Genomic DNA, 20,948 nt, shown 5'->3' on the forward strand with positions numbered 1-20,948 from the left:
CAGTTTAAGGAGACTTCCCTTTCATGTGGATGTGAACAGGATAGGATTAGAAAGTTTATTTCTTCCTGTCATTGATGATTTTTTTTAAATTGAAACCCTTTATTATGAATTGCATTATATTTTAAGAAGGATTTTGGAGAACAATGCAAATTCTTAGACATTTCTCTCCCGATCCCTTTAAATGTACCTAAAGTCACTTTATAATGAGTGACCCTAGGGATAGTGCTACATACTAAATTTGAAAAGATAAACTTGACTTTTCTAATATATTTCTGCTAAATAGTCACCTCTCACCTCATTTTCAATTTGTCTATTATCCCTGGTTCCTTAAGATACGCATCTCTCAGAGGCTCACCCAGGGCAGACTGCTGTGCACCGAGCATGATGTTTGTCATCTGTTGCTGATTTTAGTCAAGTCACTTCGCTTCCAGGCAGCAGTGACAGGTCTTCTAGGAGGAGCCCAAGCCATTAGGTAGTTGTCAAGATGTCTTCTGTGGGTTCTCTCAGCTGTTGACTCTAACCTTTGGGAACTTTTTCTTTAACTTTTCTCAGAATCCTTCAAAAAAAAAGACCCAGTTGGCTGTGGCTTTATTCCTTTTCCTTTGTTTCATGAAGCCCTGATTAAATGCATGTGTTTGTCAGACAGTGACAGAGGCTGAAATCACTGTATAGATTGTTGGTAGATCTTGCAGTAACTAAATTTCCTGATTATCAGTGAAGTTGAATCCCATTTTATTGTCTGCTGTACGTTTCATCTCACAGTCCCCCATAAAAATAAGGATATTAATGATGGTATGAATAAACAGGAGTCAAGTAATGTGACTAGTGTTACATCTTTTATATAATTTTTTTTTTAAGAAAGGAAACCTACCTAGGTAACTGGGGGAAGATATTTTTGTTTTATTGTTTTTTTTTTTAATTTTTCTTTTAATCCTCTAAACACTTTATATTCTGAATGCATGGCTAGGGGCTTTCTCTAAAGTGATTTCCATGTACACAGAGATTGAGATTGCTATGTATTTTTTAAACAAAGATCCATCAGTTACAACACAGTTTGTCTCCATATTAGAGACTTGAAAATTGAGACAGGAATTATTTTGCCTTATATTGTAGACCTAATGAATAGAAATGCTAGGTTTCCAAATCAAGGGGGAAAGTTGGGAACTTAAGAACTGTTACTGAATTGCTGCTGAAGTGGAAAGCTGAAGCATGGACGGCAAGTGTGCCAACCATAGTTTTCAGTTGAGGGGAGAGATGGGAAGTTCTTGCCTTCAATCTCATTCTCCTTTTCTTCTTCTTCTTTTTTTTTTTTTCCATTTCACATACTGACCTCAGTTCCCCCTTCCAAACCTCCTCCTGCTCACACCCACCTTCCCCTCCCACTCCCATCCACTCCTCAGAGAGGGTAAAGCTTCCTATGGGGAGTCAACAAAGTCTGGCAGATGGGGGGAGGGGCTTGGTCATTTGCATTCTTTTTAAAGTATTATTAACCCCAGTGAAATAGTCCTTGGAATTTACATCAATTGTGAAAGACCTCCCTATGACGCAGGGGATTTTTGAGGTTCATTGAGGATAATCATGTTAACTGAGGAAAGCAATATAGAATGTAGGGAGCAATGCACAGACACCTACTCTCATTATCGTTACCATGATTATTTATGAATCCAGCATAGAAATCACAGGACAGAGGAAAGTCAAATTGCCCTAGGGGGTTGTGGTATAATATACCAACAGAACAATTTGAGAGGTTTGGAAGGTGGAAAAAATGAAAAGGATATGTATGTATATTAGTAGAAATGTCAGAGATCTGGAGGAAGTGGGGAAGTCATGGCTTTGGAAATGTTTCATAACGTTACTTAGTGATAACACTTTTTAAGACCATCCTAGTCTTAAAGGAGACATTAGCCTTTTACCACATGGAAACCAAGTCAGAAATGGCAGTAACTGTTAGTAATGTGAGAAATAAAACTCTCACTAGTCCTACATGACTGGCTGCTAATTAACAGGAAAAAAATAGCTTTAAATGTCTCTTGATAAGTGTTAGATAACTTCCTGAAGAGAAATTTTCCCTTTTTAAAAAATCACATGTTGCTTACTCCAATACCAGCTAATAAATAAAAGCCGATTAGTCATTCTGTGTCTGAACAAAATCCCAAGCTGATTTTAATTACAAATTACTTTTCTTAGAATGTATTAGCAGTCCAAAAAATAGAACCCAAGCTAGTCTTCATGCTAGAGATATAATGTAAATGGGATGAGATATTCATTCAAGTTTTCCTGCACTTGTTTTCAAAATGTAAACTATGTACTTCCAAGGGTTGAGACATTTTATAGCGAATTATGCTCAAGATCAGACCACTAAACTAGAAATGGTACCTTTAAAACCACACTGAGAGGAACAGGTAAATATACTTCCATTGCATAGGCTTATAAATATACAATGATTGAATACTGAGATTTAATTGGCAGCCAAGGCAAATTAAAACTGTACTAATTTTCCATTTTGTTTTAGGTCTAGAATGGACTTTTTAACTCTGTTGACATAGATATTCAACTTCATGCCCAGAACACATCTGGAATGCCGTCTAGTCATTAATTTTCTATTTAATATATTTATGTATTTTTAGTTTCCCAGGTGATTCAGATGTGCAACCTGGATTGTAAAATGCTGAGTTGTTTAAAATAAGTGAGGAAGTCTATTTGACTTCAAGCAAATGGTTCAAGCTCAGATCATGGAAAGTATAGCAACACTTTTCTTTAGACTTGGCTTAAATATAACAACCATCACCTACAGATAATGTCCAGTGGAATTAAAATATCATTGTCTAATTTTTCCATCTGAAGGAACATGGAAAAAAACACCTATCAGTGCCAGCTAAAGTAATTGACTTTATTCTTCTTAGTATGGTTTCTTTCTTACAGTCCACACTGTCCTAACATTGTTTTCTTTGTCTTCAAATAATCTGGCCTGTGCTAAAGGATGGCTTAGTTAGACAAGTTCTCTTATCTACATATGCGGAAGTCTCCCTGACTGTTTATCAACTGCTTAAGTTCAGCCAAGGCCACATTACTGCCCGATGAGTAAGAGCCCATCTGTGGATCGCTCAGCAGCTGCATGAGTGTAGCCACACTCTCTTTATGGGCACTGGCATCTTCTGTGAAATGCAGAATAACAGTAAGACTTACCCATAGAGTCACAATTTCAAGGGAATGATGTCTGAGTGGACACACAGTAAGCAGACTGTGAGTATTAGAGCAAACCACAATGCATTTTAATTCCGCGCTCTTTGTCTAGGCTGTTGCTAAGGACAATTTCCCATCTTCTAGAGTTGCCTAAGAATTGTCTATTACAACTGGGCTTCTCTTTCTCTTTATTAGTTATTGCAGTATGTCCATGCCCTTTTTAGACATAGCTGTATTTTTTTAACTTTAGAATTCTGTCAGATAAAAATACCATCTTTATTTATGATCTGCAAATATAAAGCAGTTTTCATTAAAACCTGAAGCTAATCATTTAGAAAAAATGAAGATTATCTTGTTCTTTCCCCAGAATAACAGTTCATTCTGTGTTTATTATTACTGCTGTTTGTTAATATAGGAATAGCTTGTGATGAGATCCAAGGGTGCAGAAGCACCAGTGAGTCAAACGTTTTACTCTATAATGAATTTGACAATTTATAGATGTCACATATGTTGAAAGTTTTGCACTTTTAAAGTGAAAATTAAGGTAATGTAATGTGTGGAAATGGCAATGTTTATAAACATATAAAATATGATGTTGGAGTTAAAATACAATGATCTCAGGGTCTTTTTCTTTCAAACAAAGAATAAGAATATTGTAAGTTCAGCCCATCAAATCTCTGACAGATGTGGAGGTAAAGCGGATTAGGAAGCTAAACAATAGTACTAATAAAATATGACTGTTCGGCAGTTGCTGTGTGGTTTTATTTCTGTCACATGCTTCAAAATGTCCATATGTCCATAAGCTTAAGAATTCAATCACTAACCATAATAAGATGATATATAAAATAAATTTTTTGTAGTACTTAATATTTGAATAACTTACGGTGAATATTGGAGAGCTAGATTACTTTACCAAATATGCTTTGACTTTGAACTCTAGGGTTTTATGAGCTTACTATATGAAAATCAATCACGCTTAAGTCCCTATCTCAGAGCTAGATTGTAGATATCCATACTTCCCCAAAGAATCACAAAATGCCAACATTTGTTGCTATTTAGTGAATTCCTCTTTCTTATTTTTCCTAAGAAGCTCAAGCTTTGCATATGCAGAATTCATCTCCCCATAATATATTATTTTTCTCAAAAAGATGAAAGAAGAAAGAATTTAGGGATGAAAAAAAATCTACAAATAAGGAATGAAAATTACTGCTAGACACTAATGATTTAATAGCCCTCCCTAGGGTAGATTAGACCATTCTTGAAATCAAGGTACTCATTATCATCAGCATCATTGTTTCTCTTCCTATTCTAGTGTGGTAGGAAAAAATATTTTTTTCTAATTTCATAGATTGTTTCTAATGCTCTCTAAAATTCTATGAGACATAGATACCTCCTATGTGTATGTACTTCATTGTTATTGCTTATAGACTAAGCCATTTTATTCTTTAAGTTTCTTTATATCTTTACAAGTAAGAGGTTATTATCTATATATACACCAGAGGTGCAGCTTTTCTCAGACCAATTAATGACCTAAGATTAGTCACTTTATACTTGCTGACAAAGAAATTCTGTTAATCCAAATTGATTTTACCTAAGAAAACTCAAACTTAAATTTGTGGTATTTTCCCCTCACCCAGGTATCCCAGAGTCTTGGTTGCTCTTCATTTACTTGTTTTTTCTTTAATTGTTGTTTCCACCACATTATGATGACATTAACATGATTGGTTGCATATCTGTACTCAAAGTCTTTAAATGATAAAAGCAGGAAGACCCTCACAGCACCAAGACAAAGTTTGTCTACTGAGTGAGTTTCATGTCACCCAGGGATGGATAGTAAGAAATTATCTCAAAAAAACTGAAACAAACAAATAATATACACACACATAAGACTATAAAGATGTCTTTTGTGAGCTGTGTTATACTTACTAAACTAATAAGTTCACATAGATGACACATATATTTAAATGTTGCTCTGCGATAATTTTTGGAGTAACATATTTTGCCCCAACATTTGGATATGAATGTAAATTTAAATGAGACAAAAACCTTTATCACAAATGTGAAGACCAACTCAGCTACTCTCTCTTCTCTTTCTCCCATATGTAAGGTCCATGTATGGTCCTGTGTAAAGTTTTCTTTGCTATGGAACCAATTACTGTGGACACAATGGCTAAAAACCATATAAACCCTACTTGGTGTTTCTTTATTGCAGAGAACCAAAACGTATCTAAGTAGGCTATGAGTCAGGAGCTGGCAATGCAGTGGACATTCAGGAAGTTCTATGGCAAACCTGTTCCTTCAATTTTAAAAGCTTCTGGGGGTCACCTGTGTCCCTAGGATGTAGTCCCCTCTTTCCAACATCTAAGCAATGGGAAGGGACCAGAGTTCTTTTTGCTCCACTTTGATCTCCTCTGAAGATTCTTTTTTTTCCCACTTTAAATAACCTTGGTGAATCCATTGGACACACACAGACAATCCAATTGTACCTCCCTACTCGAAGGTCAGCTGGTTGGCAAATGTCATTCTACCTGCCACCTTAATTCTCCTTTACAGGTAAGAAAAAGCACTCATAGTTTCCCGCAGTTGGCATATAAACTTCATTAAGAGTTAAACAACAACAACAACAACAACAACTTTTTTCTGACTTTCACTCTTTTCCTTATTTTTTTTTTCTAATCACTCGATCCATGATAAGGAATAAAGAGATATTGAGACCATGGTTGGAAAAAGCACAGGGACAAATAGCCACACTAGTGGAAACACATGAACTGCGAACCAATAGCTGAGGAGACCCCATGGAACTGGACCAGACCCTCTGGATAAGTGAGACAGTTGATGAGCTTGAACTATTTAGGAAGCCCCCAGGCAGTGGGACCAGGACCTGTCCTTGGTGTATGAGCTGGCTTTTTGGAACCTAGGGTCTATGCTGAGACACTTTGCTCAGGCTTGTTGCAGGGAGGAGGTAACTGGACCGGCCTCAACTGAATCTACCAGGCTGGGATGAAGCCCCAGGGGAGACCTTGCCTTGGAGGAGGGGAGAAATGGGGGGCGGGTTGGGGGGCGAGGCTGGGGGGTGGGAGGAGGGAGGACAGGGGAATCTGTGGCTGATATGTAAAACTAAATTAATTATAAAATAAAAAATATTTTTTTAAAAAAGATAAAAGGAAAAAAATTAGCATAGACATGCCATTGAATGTAGTACTCTACATGTTACCTGGTAGATTTAAAAAATAATTGGATAATTAATATGAAACAAGTGAATAAAAGAGAGGTCACAGAAGGGTGACTTATCCCTGTAGTAAACTGGCTCCAAAGTTAGGTTCCATTCCGTTTCATCATCCAATGTTTCAGTAAAAGTTCAGAGACTTCCTCTACTTCTCTCTCTTGATTCTGTTCGGAGGCTTGAACCCAAATGGAGTAAGGAAAGGTATCTAAGGACACAAACCTTCATTTCATACAGTATGAAAACTCCAGGATTTTAAATGTATAGAGCTCCCTTAACGGATTTCACCAGGTGCAGTTCCGATGAAATGTCTAAGAGAGGAGAGGGGAAAAAACAGAGAAGTAAATGGAGCATCTGCTTGAGCGGCTCTGCAAAAGCATATTTTATTTCCATTCATTTCAATAAAGGAGAACTGATGGTAGAGCTTTCGCCCCAGGCCCCTGTCTGTGCTTCTGTGTTTTACAAGGTAGCTTTTCAAAGCTTTCTTTTTTTTCTTCTGCCGCTGCTTATGTGTTTATTTCTAATGTTTTTTAACATTTACAAACCTAGCCATTCCTGCTGGAATTCCTCTTGGTTCTTCAGCATTTCTCCCATGAACTGCTGTGGACTGGCCTCCAACTGTGTAATTTACCACACAGGTTTATCGATCTCGTTCAGCTCTTTCTGGAACGCAATAGGTGTGTAGGGGCATCATGCAAGGCAAGTGAGAAACAGGAGAACCGAGCGTGATTACCACAATGCCAGATTGAAAAGCATAAAAGAAAAGAAGCCTTGGCTTGTAGTTTGTGAGAGCTTTTTAATGATTAATCTTCACCTGGCCCAGCTGGGTTTAATGACGGAATTTACCAGCTATAGATGATTCAGCCCAGTGGTAGGCACAAAGCAAGTGCTTAATAAGTCTTTGTTAGACTGAATGCTATTGTGAAGATACTATTTTTCTCATTAGTTGCCTGTCAATATTCTCTCCTTACCTAGGACTCCCTCTGTTTTCCTGTGTATATCAACAAAGAGACTTACAAGAAGATGTATCTCAGATGAACTGGGGACTGAAGTCCAACTGTGGTCCCTCAGGCTTTCATCACCGTGTTTTATCCCAAACTTGCTAGCACCTGCTTTTAGGATTATACATCCCAGAGATGAATGTTCTCTTACTAACATTGCACATAGTAGGGACACAATTAGAATCGTAGTTGGCTGCGCAAAGAAGGAGCACAGAATAGGTGCTTTCAGAGGATAAGGAAGATTTAGACAAGCATCTTTCATAGACAGGATTTAGAGGATGCCTTTCCATATTCACTAAGATGTTAAGCTCAGTGGCAGCTTGCCACTTTTGCAACTCTTCATCAATATAATTAATTAAAATGTTTGATTACTTTGCAAATTTTTTGTTTGTGATGTTCATTTGATGAGTAAGTATTCCTACTGTATTAATATTTTTCCTTTTTCCTTTTTGTTTTTTGTTTGTTTGTTTTTTTTTTTTTTTTGAGACAGGATTTCTCTGTGTAACAATCTTGGCTGTCCTGGAACTCACATTTTAGACCAGGCTAGCCTCAAACTTACAGAGATCAACCTGCCTCTGCCTCCTTTGTGTTGGGATTAAAGGCGTGTAGCACCACCACCCAGGTGTATTAATATTTTAAAGACTATGAAGTATTTGGATTTTCTTAATGGATGAACAAAGTTTATTTTTAAAATCATGTACTTCAATGATTTAATCACTAATCCAGCACATACATTCTTACAGTTGAAGGCAATTATAAAGCTGAATAAGTTATGAAATATCATGTGCTACAACTCATTTTAATGTTGAAGATATTGAAGCTGAAATACTAATTACTGTCCCATGTTTCATATTTAATATTGGGCCACTCTTCAAATATAATTCTTTCAATCTCACAGATCAGGGCTATATCGTTAAAAAAAGAAAAAATGTCAAAATATATTACTAGGTGGTATTACTATATCATATATAGTGTAATAATTTAGACTATATTTAATTACTGGTATTGAAATGAGAGTATAATAGATAAATTGTTCAAAACTATAATATGCATTAAAGTCTGTAATAATATCTTCAAATATTTATTCAAAAGAATTAATACATATTGAAACAATTGGATGTATTTAATTTGATTACAAATATACTTTCTAATAATTTGCCAGAATAGAGAAAGTTTATTAAATAGCATCTGCAACTTTATACTTCAGGGAATTAGAAAATAGAACTGATTATAACCCTCCCCAAATCATTAGCTATTCACATTGTTTGAGATCTTGGTGTAAGGAAAACTATTAAAGGCAGATCCAAAGCAGGGAAATTTTCATCCACTGTGCCGGAAAGTAAGGTTTCTTGGGGATTATGGCACCTGCAAGTTGTTGTTTGTTTTTGTCTCTTTTGTGGGGCCTGCCACCCAGTTCCTCAATAAATCACACACAGAGGCTTATTGTTACTTAGGAATGCCCGGCCTTAGCTTGGCTTAGGTTCTCGCCAGCTTTCCTTAACTTAATTTATCCCATGTACCTTTTGCCTCTGGGCTTTTCCTGTTCTCTTACTTCTGTATCTTACTCTTACTCTGTGACTTGCTGTGTGGCTGTGTGGCTGTGTGGCCGTGCAGCTGACCCCTGATGTCCTTCTCCTTCTATGTCCCCTAGATCTTAGATCATTGAGTTCATTTCAGGTTGCATCAGTACTATTTTGTACTTAGTTGTGAGTTAAGAAAATGTAGCAATGAGCTTGTGGTGCTCTGCTTCTCTCAAAGTACATTCATGTAAGATTAATGTTATCTTAAAAACGTTATTTAGATTTATCTATTTTATTTAATTTTTGAGTATTTTGCCCCTATGTATATATGTGCAATATGTTCACAACAGCCATAAAGGTCAGAAGAAGGTAAAACATGCACTGCAACTGGAATTATGGATGGTTGTGTGCCACCCCGTGGGTGCTGGGCACCCAACTCGGGTCTTCCGCAAGAGCAGTAAAAGTATTAACTGCTGAACTGTCTCTCTGGCCTCCAGTTAACCTTAACCTTTAAGGAAAGAAAACAAAACAAATAATGCTTGGTGAGAAATCCAAATTGTCATTTTAGAACTATTTGCTACTGGTGGATACTAGAAACCCAAACCCTAATTTTTATTATTATATGAAACTCATATATACAAATACATATATCACCAAAACGATTATCAACAGCAACACCAAAATCAAATGTAGCAAATATCTGCAATATCTTAAGCTGCTATTTGTTCTTATTTAATCAGCAGATGTTACTCAGTGATATATTGTTATATCAAGTTTTATATGAATTAATTTTATACAGTGCAGCTTTTAATACTTACAAGACTGTCTTTTCCTTGATATTTGTATCCCAGTTACTAGAAACTGTTATTTTAATTGGTAAGAAATGAAGTTCAGGCAGATGAAATGATTTTTCTCAAATCATGATGTGAATAAAGCTAGGGTTAGGATTTGATTATAGCGTTTTCTGATCTAGATTCCAAGCAAGTTTTCACGCACCATAATACTGGTGACTTGAAAAACAATTTATGAGCTAAGAAATCCATATAAATGGATTATGATACTGTGGTGGACTCAAGATGCTTTGTTAATTAAAATAAAGACTTGACAGGTTCTCCATGAGAGCGACTTGTTAACATTTTCACAGTGGTACCCTGCTAGACTGTCTATTATATAGTCTAGATAGCACTAGTTCTGGAGCATGGCACTTCTTGTTCTTTAAAGAAGGAACAGGGAGATGGGGAAAATGGGCAGAGGACCTGGTAGGGAAGTCAAAACAAGAGAGAAAGGAAGATGAACAAATCACACCAATACTGCATGTAAAAGCCTCAAGGAATCACATTGTTTTATATATACCTAAAAGTATGCACAATATGATTAAATGTGTGTCTGGGGATCCCACACCATGTGGGTACATCTCAAATACAGCCCCAGCATTATGGCTCAGGGGATATGGCAAAGAGGATTGAAAAAGATCGTAAGAGCCATAAGACCTGAAACTCTGTTGGGAGATTTTTGTCTCCTGGAAATAAGGAAGCTACATCCATGGTACCACAACAACACAGCTGCCTAAACAAGACTCGATCAATGGTAATATCAATAGACATGCTAATACAGAAGGGGGAAGTCTTTCTGGGTACCACTCTTACTCCTAGAAAAAGAACTACAGGTAACTAATGACTGTTAAGAGGGAGCCTTTCCAAAGGATGAGATTCATGATTAGTTATCCAGTACAATGTAGTTAGCTCTAAATTTATACATAGACAAGCTACACTAAATAGACTCTACAGGTTGTATTTGAATAATAATAAAAATAATACAGAGGCTATCAATTTGAGAGAGATGGAGGAGGGACATGGATGGGGTTGAAGGGAGGACAGGAAAAGGAGAAATGATGTAATCACGTCTTAATTAAAAAATAGTAAAAGAAATAGCAAAAAAAAATTCTGTGTGGGTGATCTTAACTTAAATGATTTTACTGCTAAAAACAGGCTTCTATGTTTCCACTGTCTCAGAATAGCAGGTTACAAGAACATGTATATGTTTCCATTCCATTGGACAGCAACTATGGAATTCATCCTGCAAAATTTATCTTATGTGGTTAATATTATTAAAAAGACACACTGGTGTATTCTGTGTGTAAGAAATATTACAGTATAAAATATTTAAGCATCAATCATTTTCTCATTACTCTTCAGGGTAACCAATATGTAAGAAATTCAGGAAGATTCTATTTTTAAAAGAGAGAGGGATAGTATGGAATAAGTAATCTGATGGAGGAAATAGGAGACTCTAATTAAGGAGGATAGAAGGAATAGAGAAGAGGGAAAAAGAAAGATAAAATAACAGTAAGGATGTCTGAAAAAAATCATAAGAAATTATACTATTATCTATCTACCTTCAAAAAGAACCTATAATACATGTAAGTCTGTGTATAAGTATACATATAGAGTTGAACTGAAATCCTCTGATTTGTATTTACAATGCCCCCTTAATTAACCAAACATAGTTAACAAAAACCCCCACAACAAGCATGGGAAACTCTTTTTAGTGTAGTTGGTTAGGGTTGTCCAAGAGAGCACCAAACCATATAGCTTATAGCTGTTGCCCTTAGTTACCCCCTAGAAGTAGAAGATAAGTCCTTTCTGCTGAAGACACAATGCATTTCAGAAGCAGAACCCAGGATCCCTGAACTGGACTGCATGCCTTCTCCTTGAGAACAGACTTTCTGGTACAAGAGGGTGCATACAAGCTTCCAGTGGAGGGATTCACTCTTTTTATTTTAGAATCCCATATATGTTTATCCTCCCTTTCAGATCCTCCCAACAGATCTCCCTCCTAATTTCATAACCTCTCTCTGTCTCTCTCTGTCTCTGTCTCTGTCTCTGTCTCTCTCTCTCTCTCTCTCTCTCTCTCTCTCTCTCTCTCTCTCTCTTCCCTGTCTTCTCCCTCTCTCAATCACTGAATTTATTTGATGCTGCTATTATCTCCCTGGGTTTAGGGCCATTGGCTGGAGCATGGAAAACCTAGGCTATGGTACTAATGTATCACTTAGGGATAAAGATTCTATGCTCTTTTTTTCTCTATATGTTGACCAATCATAGGTCTCATTATTAAGTGCCTGAAAAAAAACAGCTTGTCTAAAGAGGGTAGAGAGTTCCCCCACTCTATGGGTATAAAGGTAAGAACTTGGAGAGCAATTTGATACTATGTCCATTTAATAGCATTGCATTACTTTGTCCTTCCCTGGGGTCATAACCTCCCCTGCCAGCTTGTTCTTGGCCCTATTCACAGAATGTTATAACTTCTGTCTTGAGAAGCAGGGCTTAAATCCAATGTGAAAGTGGTTGGTTCAATATACATTTCTTATGTAAGTGTTCAGTTTTATCTCATCATTGGAACTCTATGGGAAGCTGTTAGGAATAAGATGGATCCACATTTCTGTCAGCATCTGGCATATCTTTATTTGGAATCATACTTTCAGAAGGTGAAAATATCTTCACTGAAGGAAGTCATGTCTAAAGATACACATCTTTTGAGCGCTGTGTTTTCTTCTTGCTGTAGAGATGGAAGAGTAACACAATCTTTAATTCAAAAGAGGATAAATGAAGTGTCCACAAGAGTCTTTTGTTCATTTGTTTTTGTTTTGACTTTGTGTCAAAAGGAAACACCAACATGACTTACTCATAGTTTACAAGGGAACCTTCCATTCTATCCAGTTGTGAGGAACAGCTGTTTCATTTTAACTCAGTTTTCTTTAATATTTGAATTTAGTTTTGACAATTTCACACATGTATACAATGTGTTGTATACATATTCACCCACTGTTATCCCCTTCCCATTTTTACATTTCTTGCAACTGGTTACCCTCTTACCTCCTGTCATATTGTTTTCTGTAGGTAGCTGCTCTATGTTCATGGTTACATCTTCTATATCACTTCCAGAAGACAGTATTTCATAGCACTCCTTCCCATTCTCCAACTCTTCTCGTGTTTCTATTCCCTCATCTCTGATGCTCCTGGGACTTAGCTGGGGGAGGGTAGAGTCCTTTTTATCACAGTAAATAACAAAGAGAAAAATGAACCAAATCTGTGTAATGTTCTTTTTGTGCACCAGTATCTTGTGCTATTAATAATGAGTAAGGCATATGTACAAATTAAAGGCTTAGCAACAAGTCTCTGAACTGGAGCATCCAAACAACCCACAAACTGTAAAATATCCTTTTGAATAATTAGGTCTAATTTTTTTTATGGCGTCTTTGTACAGCATCTTGTACTGGATTGTATCAGAATAAGGAATTTCTGCCCAATCTGGTCTTCTGCTTCTTTTTGTGTCATCAGTCAGATAGGATTGATTCTGTTCTTCATAGTTGTAAATATTGAAAAATAACAATAGTAACATTTTATTGAGTGGAAACATTATTAGAATCTCAAAATGCTGTGTCCACAAGTAAAGTGTCCCCCAGATGTGGTTGCCCATTCACTTTTGTGTGTCCAATGACTATTTTCACATCACAGTTGCACGGCTGAGTAATGAAGTAACTGTCTATGCCTCAAAGAGTCAGAAATGTTTATATTTTGGCCCTTCATGAAAAAAGGTTTATCAAATTGTGAACTATGTTTAAAAGCAACCAATAAGAAGTGGTGAAAAATACATAAATTAATAGTGGCCATAGTGTATCATCCCAGCGTGTTGTGTTCTAGAACATTTGTTTTTCTAAGAGATTTTATTCTTAGTCTGGCTATTTTTTCCCAAGAATTTTCAACTTTGTTTATTCTGTTTCCTGATGCTTTTCATGAGAGAGAAAAAAACAAAACAAAAAGAGGCCAGTTTCCACCTTCAGAATAAGTAGTTCTTGCAGTGGTTTTCACTTTGAAATTGAGCATTTTTTTTTCTAATTTGTAAAATCAGAACAAAATATGATGCCTCTGGACAGGGCCTGGAGAAAGGACAACTGGAGTGGAAGGCAGATTGTACATTGCTGGTGTGAGGAACCACCGTTTCATCCCTAGAATCACTGTTCTTTTGTAGTAACACACCCCGATCTGTAGAACTAAGAAATATACCTCTGGATTCTTATTTTCTCAAGTGTACATGCAAACAGTGATGTCAAATATATAACTGCACACCAGTAAAGCAATAGCTATTTAACTTTCCCCAAATGAGCGTTGTAATTAACTAATCCACATGCCTCAACATGAGTCTTCTGAACATCCTTTCATCTATTGACATGAAAGAAAGATGGGCATTTTGAAGTGTGGAGGAATGTTGAGGCTTCGGTACATGAAGGGACCCCTAAAAAGTTTAAAGACCTGATTAAAGTTTGTTTGAGGGTCCTGCCAAATATTCTGGCCACTAATGCACTGTAGAATCCTAGGTATGTTTATTCAGTAGCATTGACACAGGCTGAGAATGTTTGCAGATTCATCAAGCCTATGTTCATTTGCAGGGAAAGGTCTCCCAGCATTAGAGAGCTCTGTTTTTATCATAGAATGCACCACTCCTCCGAGGGCAAGAGCCTCCTCATGACTATTTCGGTGCTTTATGACTGACAAAGAGTCATTAGAAGTCTGTTTGATGGACATAACTAAGTGAATTGGAAAAAATAAAAAAAGCCTTTCAGCCCATTCAGAAATAATTGATGTGACTGAGACAGCTGTATGTGAGTTCCAGATAAGGAGACAATTTATGGAGAAACTACTGAAGCTAAAAGAGAAGGTGCAGATTTAAAGTTCCCAATAAAGCCGTCTGTTAGACACAGCAGTATTCAATAAGGAAAAGATTTAACCTGAGGTGTTTTCCAATAGATGACATCCTTTGGGGCCCATCCTCTTGCAAATAAAATTCCCATAAAGGTATTGTCACTAGGTTTAAAAAATGGACTCTAATGGCAAAGTATCTGCACTCTTAACCCAGTGTTGCATTTATTCTTTCACTCTGAGGAACAGAACTTATAATAGACAGGACTTACTAAGCTTAAGCCTCCCTTTTTCTCTCCAAGAATTGATCGCTGCTTAAGCAAAGAAACATGCATTTTTTTTTATTCTGTGTGTTGCAACTTAAAAGATTTTTCTAGTTGTAGACCTAAGGTAAATATCTTTCCAAATGTGTGCTCTTGTAACATCATAAATATGTAGTCAGAAGTTTTCCTATGTCCCATCCAGTCCTGGAACCAGCCGCTCACACCCAAGTAAACACATAGAGGCTTATATTACTTATAAACTGTATGACCAATGGCTTAAGTTCCTGGCTAGCTAGCTCTATCATCTTAAATCAACCCATTTCTATTAAGCTATGTTTTGCCAAATGGCTGTGGCATTACCAGTCTGCTGGTATGTTGCTCCTTGGGCAGCAGACTTTCTCTTTCCTGTCTCTCTCCTTGGATTTCCCACCTGCCTCTAAGCTACCTTGCTATAGGCCAAAGCAGCTTATTTACTAACCAGTGGGAACAACATATATTCACAGCATAAAGAAAGACATCCCCCAGCATAAACACATTTCAGGTACAATAGATTTTTAAAAATTGTTCCAACAATTTAGGGTAAATAAAATAAAGGTGTTGTTATTGTACATGTGTTTTTACATAATCATCTGTACTTCTTTCCTCAAAAATATACATTAAACTTCTGACAAAGAAAATTCAACCTGGGTATTTTGTATATTATCAATGATTATACTGTGTAGCTGAAGTTTCCCTTTGTCCCAGCCTATTGGCAGTTGGGATAAATCTCTCCCACTAGCATCCAAGTAAACACACAGAGCCTTATATTAATTAAACTGCTCTGCCATTAACTCAGACCTATGACTAACTAGTTCTTACATTTAAACTAACCCATAATTCTTATTTGTGTTTAGCCATGTGGCTTGGTACCTTTTCCCAGTTCTGCCTTCACATGTTGCTTCCTCTGTCTCTGGCTGGCGACTCTTGACTCAGCCTTCCTGTTCCCAGAATTCTTCTCTCTCTTTGTCCTGCCTATACTTCCTGACTGGCTACTAGCCAGTCAGTACTCTATTTGTTAACCAATCAGAGCAACATATTCACAGCATACAGAGCAGTATCCACAGCACTTCCCTTTTTCGTTTTTCCCATGCTCCAGACTTCTCTGGATTTTAGTATATGTTTCTTGTTTGATATTGTTCATGTTGGTTGTAGTTCTATCTTGTCTAGGTCATTATCCCTTACTCCTCATGGAAAATATTTGATAATCATTCCTATTGTATATAGTTTTGTATTAGGTTATAACTTTTCTTATTTAGACAAAAAGGGGAGATGTAGTGGGTAGTTGTTCCAGCTTTGACCTGGAAGTACTACCACCATTGAGGCTTCCAGTAACTGTCATGCCTATGAGGTGGGGCTGAGAGAGGAGTCCTTAAGACCCAAGATCTGGATGTGCCAGCTTTCTTGGTTCCTGGATCCTGGACATTGTGGGTAGATCGAGCAGAGTTCTCCAGCAAACACTGCTGGATTGCACTATACTTTTCGAGGACCCTGTAACCCTTACTTGTAATTTACCCCACAAAATAAACCCCCCTTTAACTACATGGAGTTGCCTTAATACTTCCACCAATATCACTGTTTGTCCTTTTAAGTTCATGAAATTAATTTTATATGCAAATGGTCACTATAGTCATACATTGCTGCCCTTGCATTCCTATTTTCAAGGAGGGAGGGAAGAGGCTGACTTCTCAAAGTTCATGACAACAGAAAAACAAGAAGGCTGCCTCTGTGTGATACCAGAAAACAGTGAATGAGATGATAAAGAATGTAGCATGCTGGTTACCAGTCTATAACAGTTTTAAAGCAATCTGAATATGGTTTTGTAACCTAGGTGTTGGAGAGAGAACAAGCAGCTAAATTACCCCAGAGCGAGCATCTCATCTGGAATTTGAAGATATTTGTGGCCACCTACACAGTATTGTGGGTAGACCCTATCATTGTGTCCTTAAGTATAAGCTTCTAGTATATAGTATTGAAGCACACAAGTAGTTGATAAATATCTTTACAATCTAATTGGCCACCAAAATAATTGTTTTATTGAGGGATACAGTTAAAATAGTTCTTGAAATATTTGGTTCCTATTATGTACACACTATGATTTTATAAATAATTTGTGGTTTTGAACATGAAATTAGGCTTGAAATTTTATGTGGATTTTAGAACTTCTACCTAGGAGCTTTGTGAATTACTGAGCCAGCTCTATATTTCCTTTAAGAAAAAAAATCAAACTAAATGATGGGAGATAACTTTGGTTATTTAGCAATGGCCTGAGGTATAGTGCCTTTTATAGGATGTGTCTATGAGGGAGCTTAAGGCTCTTTTTATAAGCTATCTCATTAATTCTCCCAGAATTAAGGGGCAGATATTATTATCTCTATTTTACAGTCCCTGGGCCTAAGGCATAAGAACCAAAGGTCAGCTAACTTGTCCAAGGTCACATGGAAAATCTATAGGGGAATTTGAAATATTTAGTTTTCTCTTTTTTTATTTTTAATGTATTGCTTTTCTTATTTAAAACCTATATACACATTTACATGTACCAAGATAAGAAATTCATTTTGTGGTCCTTTGAAATCTAATTAAACATATTTCTCTGTTTTAGTTAATTTACCAGTCACTGAGCTTTTTATTTTTCCTTGTGACTTCTGTTGTTGAACACCAAGTTTTGCATTTTAAAAACTCACCTTACCATGAGCATTTTTCTGTGCCCATGATAAAAGACATTAAGTATCAACAAATAAACAACTGTCTTGCCTATGGGCTGACTCCCCATGGGAGACCATGCCTTGGAGGAGGTGGAAATGGGAGGTGGGTTGAGGGGGAAAACTGGGGGTAGGGGGAGAGGGGGATCTGTGGTTGATATGTAAAATAAATAGAAAATTTAATAAAATAAATTTAAAAAAGAATCAGCAAATAAATCTCTGCTTAAATTTCTCTTTCTTTTAGTTTGTACAAATGGTAAAATGCTTTTCTTTTTCTTCTTTCTCTTTTCCATCCCTTGTTCCCCATGGTTTAGATTATCCAAGAAGTGATCACATTATTTTTAGCATAGAGTAACATTTTATTTCTGTCTCAGGGGTTTCAACAGTGTTCAGATTTTTCTCCTCAGTTCCTTCATTTAATCATTCCTCTTTGCCCCCAGTAGTAAAGTTTGAATTGGTCCTCAACTCTGTCCTGTCATAGACACCTCGGTTCAATAACTTGTAAGGACTGCTTACAATTCGTAGTATGTTTGATAATGTCTTCTCCATTTGCATTTTATTGGAAGTTTCGTTTTATTTTGTTTGTGTGTAGATCTATGAGCCTTTGAGCTTCTTCACTGTATACAATTTTTTTTTTTTTTTTTTTTTTTTTTTTTTTTTTTTTTTTTTTGGTTTTTCGAGACAGGGTTTCTCTGTGTAGCTTTGCGCCTTTCCTGGAACTCGCTTTGGAGACCAGGCTGGCCTCGAACTCACAGAGATCCGCCTGGCTCTGCCTCCCGAGTGCTGGGATTAAAGGCGTGCGCCACCACCGCCCGGCCACTGTATACAATTTTTAAAGGCCCTGGATGATATTGCATACCAAATGTGTGGAAGTATAGTGAATTAATGAAGCATGACATATTGATGACCACTTCCATTCAACTACCCAGACCAGACTGTCCAACACTGTTGCTGCTGCCTCTTTTTAGTCCTTCGTTGGGGTAAATGTTTCCCATACTCTGAAGTGTATGAGTTTGAATGCTTTCAGACCCTGCCTTTGTACTCTGAGAATGAACAGCACATGGCTGTAATTGATTATAGAATTTGTAGACACGGTGGTGACTCAGGTGATTTTTAAAGCAGTTTATCTTTAATGCTGATTTATTTAGTTTATGTTGTGGTAGGTAAGGGCATTTCATTATTTACAAATTTTCTAGGTAATTCTATGTTGTGTGTAAACTGCAGACTCATCACTTTCTCTGTTCTACTTTATATCACCAGTAGTTAAAAAAAGTACCATGACACACACGATACAGTTTTTGTCAGAAGTCAGCATACTGTCTACATTTCTACTTGAGTCCATCTTCTTTGAATATGGAGGTGACATAAATTCTGTATTATAATCCTTATTATAAAACCTAACAGTTTTTTCACTTGATTCAACTTGATGATAGATGGTATATAAGTCTCTCTCTCTTCATCACCTCCATATATTTCTTTCTTCTTTCTTTCATCCGTCCACCTCTCTATATATTTCCATATACCAACTAAGTGAATATGTGTGACATACTATGAAAGTCGAACTTTAACCTTTGCATCAATACTCCATTCAGTTAAGTTCCAATACTAACTTTGTTCTCTTCATCAGTTTAAATGCATCACCACAGTGATTTCTATATAAGAATATAAAACATAAAATAATAAAGTATGAAACAAAGTGTAACATATAGTGATATAATGTTGATATTGCAGAACTATAGAATTCTAATGACATATTTTAAGAGCACATCGAGTGATTGGTGGGTGTATTCTCACTCATTGTGTGATACTTTTCATTTTGAGTTTTAATGTGAATAATATTTGCATTCATTTAGAAACTATATTAAGCAAAACAACTTTCACACAAAAAAGAAACTGATGAACTGAGTGCTTGTTTAAGTACTTAGTATTTTAAAATTCTAATGCTCTTCTAAAATAAGTTATGGAAATCAAAATATTCACAATCAGAATGAGGTAGGAAATCAAGAAAATGAAATGCTAAGTTCATGACTATCATTGTATAATCCATTGTGGAATTATTGCATTTATTTTTGGCATTTTTTTCGTTAGAAGTGTAGACCTTTCCCTGCGATTGTGGCACTGTTTAGGGGGGAAGAAAGATCTAAGTAGAGGTTTTGAGATTACTACCTTCACCCAAAAGTTTCTAGTTTTTGAATCAAAATGAAACACCATTTCTAAAATCTCTCATATTTTCTTTCTGTGTTAGTATAGTTTATGTGTCTCTGTGTTCATTTTGAACTGTTTCTTTCTTTTGATAGCTGAAACTATACCTAAAAGATCTGAAAGTCATTGAAATAGATTTTAGAATAACATTTAACCTTCCATTTGCTTTTTAGATAGATAAATACTTTTAACCCATTGCATGGCCCTCCTATTTCCTGCCTTAATATCATTACTATTAATAATCATTAATATTTCACTGTTCAGCAGTGTTGGTTGAGCAGAACAGTTTTAAATTTTAAAAGAGCTGGAGTGGTGTCATTTTCAAAGGGAGACTGAATTCCTCAGACAATTCCAGATACTTTGTCGCCATCTGATAATGGCAAATGGGAGGAAAATTTAAAAAAAAAAAATGAAAAGTGAGATAAACCAAAATGATTTATCTCTAGAAATGGTACAAAATATAATGATCATATTAACAAAATGATAAAAGTTCTTTGTGAAACAAAGTCCATGTCTCTAGGTTTTTTGTCAGGGAGTTGGTCCCATGATGTACATGCTGTCTACAGTGAAATCCTGTGTAACTATTTTTCCGTACTACTATCCCATTCTGTGATACATTATAAAGACCATAATAGTATTTAGTGCCCACCCATGTTAAGAGCTTGAAGTAGGATAAAGAAGATTTTGCCTAGACTGTATGTTCCTATTAAGCTCATAAGGAATGAGGTAGTAGCAGAAATATCAGCAATGTGCAGATTTTGCAGGAATATTTTTTCTCTATAGCAGAATAATGGAGAGATTTGTGGAAGCATATATTTGTCTTTAACAAAGCCAATTTATAAATTAGGGGCAAATGCCACAATTATTAACTTTCTCATTACTAATCCACCATGTGCAGATAATCCTTAGAACTCTACAGTCCTATTGGTCACAGTTATGATTAGACTTTTGTACCATGAGCTTTCAAGCTATAAACAGTCAGAAAAGGTTCTTAAATTTATATTTATGTTTTAGCAACAGTAATTTTAAGCTGAATACTGGAAAGGAGCAGTGTGGGCTGTAAATACAGTAACTATGTATGCTTGTGTCACATTCAAATTCATGCGGAGTTAATGTATGTAG

The 20,948-nt window shown here is 36.3% G+C and overlaps 1 protein-coding gene across 6 annotated transcripts in view; it reads left to right on the forward strand.

The window, feature by feature from the left end:
- The window catches only part of Pcdh7 (protocadherin 7), a 422,637-nt gene that overhangs the window by 184,955 nt on the left and 216,734 nt on the right, over positions 1–20,948 (forward strand). The window lies entirely within an intron of this gene.

This window comes from Peromyscus californicus, unplaced genomic scaffold, assembly GCF_007827085.1.
Source record: "Peromyscus californicus insignis strain IS unplaced genomic scaffold, ASM782708v3 Scaffold_13__1_contigs__length_99412109, whole genome shotgun sequence".
Taxonomy (NCBI): Eukaryota; Metazoa; Chordata; class Mammalia; order Rodentia; family Cricetidae; genus Peromyscus; species Peromyscus californicus.